Source organism: Protopterus annectens, chromosome 2.part2 (assembly GCF_019279795.1).
Source record: "Protopterus annectens isolate FY-2018-M chromosome 2.part2, PAN1.0, whole genome shotgun sequence".
Classification (NCBI taxonomy): Eukaryota; Metazoa; Chordata; order Ceratodontiformes; family Protopteridae; genus Protopterus; species Protopterus annectens.
Window position 1 is genome coordinate 180,250,861 of NC_056730.1, and position 4,654 is coordinate 180,255,514.

Sequence of the window (4,654 nt, forward strand, 5' to 3'; positions counted from 1 at the left end):
CGTGATGGACATCGCAGATGACATACACAGCCTGTGTCCAAACAGCTGCCTGAACAACTAGAGATTGTGTGCAAACATTGACTCTAACTGTGATATTAGTATAATACAGACAGTATCAACACATACCAAAAAATGTTGCCACAGCCATTACAACACCTGCATTCAAGAAAAATGGGGGGATTTATGTCAGGAAACAAATGCACCACTCAAGTATAATATGGACATCATACCCTATAATCAGAGCAATAGGCATGTCACCTGGGTCCTGGGGTAGATGGTAAGTGGGACATCCACCAGCATGTGGTCACAGTGAAGACTTTTCCCCTTGAATGTAACACAAGTACTGTGTGAGTGAAAGACATCCACACTGAGGCCATAATACCTTCATGGTTCTCAGCCTGTATCATACCAATAACTGTTTACAATGTACCCTTCTTCATGTAACTCCCAACACAACTTCCAGTGATGTATAATTGAGGTGTACCACCTTTGTCATAGTGAGCTGTTACACAGCTTACTGGACATACTTAGGTATTCTTTCTGTGGCATACACAGGACTGTCTGATGGTGCAGAACACCAATCAAGTTGTTACACCTGATGCATGTGTGCTACCTGCTCTGCTTATGCACACATTGCATACCAGATGTTTGACAACTTTAATGGCATGCATATAATTTGTGACAGTGTGGATTGTGCTATATATATATATATATATATATATATATATATATATATATATATATATCTATATCTATATATATATATATATATATATATATATATGTATATATATTTATATCTATATATATATATATATATATATATATATATATATATATATATATATACATATATGCCATCCACACAAGTCAACTACCTTGCATTGTCCATACTGTTGCATACATGTATAGCAGTGTCCCTCCTAACACTTTCAGCAGATGCTACTGTGCCAGGGCAGTGTGCATGGTTGCCCTCATAGAATGTAGATGTATCATAATAGTTGTTCAAGTGTGTGTGTTTGTGTGTGTGTGTGTGTGTGTGTGTGTGTGTGTGTGTGTGTCTGTGTGCAAACTCATCTCTTATCACTCTACATCACATATGTTATGTTGAGGCATGGTATTACAGGTGGTATTATTCTGATATTTTCCATGATTGTAGTTGGTTCTTGTAATGCTTTCCATGAGCCTTTACCTGTGCCTACCTTGTTGGAGACCTTTGCTGAGAGTACACTCATATTCAGGCATATCAGTTTGCACAGCTTCACAATATGCACCCTACCCCAGTTGTATGTCAGATCCCTGATAAATGTCCTCTGCATTATTCTTGTAAGGATGCTTATCTCACACAGACATCCTCCCAATTGTTATGTCACCTTGTGTGAGAGACACATAAAACACATTTCACTGTACAATCCCTACTGTTCCATATAGATATGTGATTGGTGTTGCTGCTAAAACCATCGTTCATTGACATGCTCTCCTTTGCTTTTCATTAGGTTGTTTCATATATCCTCTTTCTCTGCGTTCATTCCTACAATTTATCTTAGTGTTCCTATTCAATACCCACAGTTACACTGAGTGCTCATTGTACATGGCAGTCCATGTCCTGTTACAGATCATTTACACAAATTTGGTACAGAATTCCAGGAATGGGATATTACAATAATCTACACTGTAGATACACTGTCCTGTACTGTATTTCAACCATATACTTTGCGTTCATACCTCTCAACTGTCCAGATATTACCAGAATATCCAGATGTGTTTCTTATCAAATTTGTGGCTTTCTGACATATCACTGGGATGATCTCAGGACTAATGTGAGTCAGTATATTACAAACAATTGAATTCATACCTGTCAGCTGTCCTGATTTGTGTATAATGTCCAGTTTGTATCTTATATTTATGATTTTTCCTCATGATATTTTGCTTTTGTGGCAATTCATTGGCATGTCATTCAGGACTGAAGTCAAAAACTGATGACAGACATTTGGGAGCCTGGGAAGACATGATCGACAAACCACGATGCTTTGCTAGAGATGGTCTGCATCTGTCACCCCTGGGATTCAGGTTACTGGCTAAAGCTCTTGCCACCCCTATAGTGCCTTCTTTAGGCAAGGTTCAAAGGACAAAACCACTACAATAAAAGAAACAAGCATGCAAAATATGAAGGTAATGCTGTTCATTGCTAGAAGTCTAAACTTCAACATGCACTCTCTCAAGGCACTCCTAAAAATGGAGAACATCGATATCTGTGCAGTAACTGAGACCTGGTTCAAGGCTCCAGAGAGCACCCCTGCAATACCACGCTACAACTCTTACCACACTTTTCGGCCACAAAACCAAGAATGAAACACTAAGGGTGGAGGAGTGTTCATATTCACCAAGGATATTCACACCTCCAAGCTAGTTGCTCAACACAATGCACCTGAAATTCTCCAGGTGCAACTAACACTAAGTAAGACTGTAATCCAATTTGCAGCTTGCTACAGATCCCCCACCATGCCCCAAGATTCTCACTAAACCTTTCTAAACATACTGGAAAATATTAAGATACAACTAAACACCCTAATACTGGGTGATTTCAACTACCCTGCAATTAACTGGGAAAACTACTCGGGTACCAACACCTTTTCCCAATGGTTCTTGGTTCATAGGTTCATAGGTTCATAGGTTGGTACTAGGCTATCAGCCCTAGGGCCTATACAAGCCTAGCCATAACAATTCCCTGGCTATTTCTTCCCACATTATTTACTTTCCTGGACCCCTGTCTAGCAGGGCGACTGACGTGATCCCTGGGGTGAATTTCCTTTCTCCCATCCAAACGTCAAGGTTCCTCTTGAAGAGGTCCAAAGAGGCACTCTGCTTGACATGTATGGGCAATCTATTCCAGAGTCTGGGGAGTCTCTGGGTCAGGAACCTATCCCTACAGCATGTTTTGTTTATTGTGATGACAAGGTTTAGATCCCTGGAGCGTGTAGCTCTGAGGATTGGGATTTCTTTATGTAGCATGTCCAACAGCTCTGGGTTTGACATGGCCTTGTATGTTAAGCAGAGATCACCTCTGAGTAGACGATATGACAGAGTATAGCTGGAGTTTTTTAAGGCGGTCAGCGAGGGCATCTGCTTTAGGCCTGTGATTCTTTAGTGAGGTATTTCTGAGGCCTTTCCAGTTGTTGCAGATGTCTTGAGAGGTACATACCAAATGGGGCGTTGTATTATATAATGGGTCTAATGAGGGATGAGTACAGTGGGACAATGACCTCCTTTTTTCTGGATGAAAAGCCCTTCGTGATGAGGTGTGCCACATAGAAGGATTTCCTGACTGTTGTGGCGATGTGGTTATCGAAGGTGAGACCACTGTCCACCTGTGTCCCTAAGTCTCTTATCACACTTTCTGTGTTTAGTGTACTGCCACCTATATGGTAATTCATGGATACATGTTTTTTCCCAAAGGGGATAACAATACATTTCTTGGCATTGAGCTTGAGTTCATGGCTCTGACACCAAGCATCTGTTTCTATAAGGCCCTTTTGTAGAGTATCCACATCATTTGGGGATTCAATAATGGCTCCCAGTTTGCAGTCATCTGCAAACTTTGTTAGCCAGAGTCCCTTAGTGTTGACCTGTACTTCAGAGAAGTAGATGCCAAACAAGAGCGGCCCCAGGACTGAACCCTGAGGTACTCCACTTGTCACTTGTTTGGAGCTGGATTTGGAGTCGGCTACTTTTACAGTGTGGGTTCTATCAGTAAGCCATTTAGCAACCCATTAGGTGACATAGGGATTAATACCCAACTTAGTACGTTTATCTATGATTCCAGAGTGGGGGATGGTGTCAAAGGCCTTGGCAAGGTCTAGATAGGCTGTGTGGACCACCTTACCCTTGTCCATGGCTCTGGAGACTGATTCAAAGAAGTCAATCAGGTTCAGGAGACAAGATCGGCCCTTCACAAACCCAAACTGGGTGGGGTCCAGTGTTTGAAAGTTGCCAATGTCTTTGTTTATAAGTTCCATGATAATACGCTCCATGGCCTTGCAGATAAGGCTTGTCAGACTGATGGGACGGTAGTTTCCGGGATCCAAGGTGGATCCCCCCTTGTGGATTGGGATAACTGTAGCTCTGCGCCACTCAGTGGGCACGGAACCTGAGGTGAGGCTATGATTAAACATGACACTTAGGTGAGGTGCCAGTTCATATTGTAGTCCATGTAGTACACAGCCCGGGATGTCATCTGGTCCCATGGATGCTGTATTCTTGGCTTTAGAGAGTGCTTTGTACCTGTGTGGCCGTTATTACTGGAATTTGGCAATCTTCCGGTATTGAGATGGGCCATTTAGGGGGTGAGAGGGGGAGTGAAGTTGGCACTGAATCGATCTGCCAGGATATTGGCAATATCCTTTGGATCAGTATATTTATTGCCATTCTGTTTTAGCTCAGAGCAGATCTGAGCATTGCCATTTAGATTCTTGACATAGTTATAGAATGCTTTGTGGTTGTCTTTGGAATCTTTGGCAATTTTATTTTCATAACTAGCTTTGGAGGATTTTATGAGGCATCTCAGTTTCTTACTGAGGCTAGTAAGGGAGTTTTTTGCATCCTGGGATTTTCCTCTTTTCTGCAAAAGTTTCTTCCTTTTGTTGTAAAGTTTGTT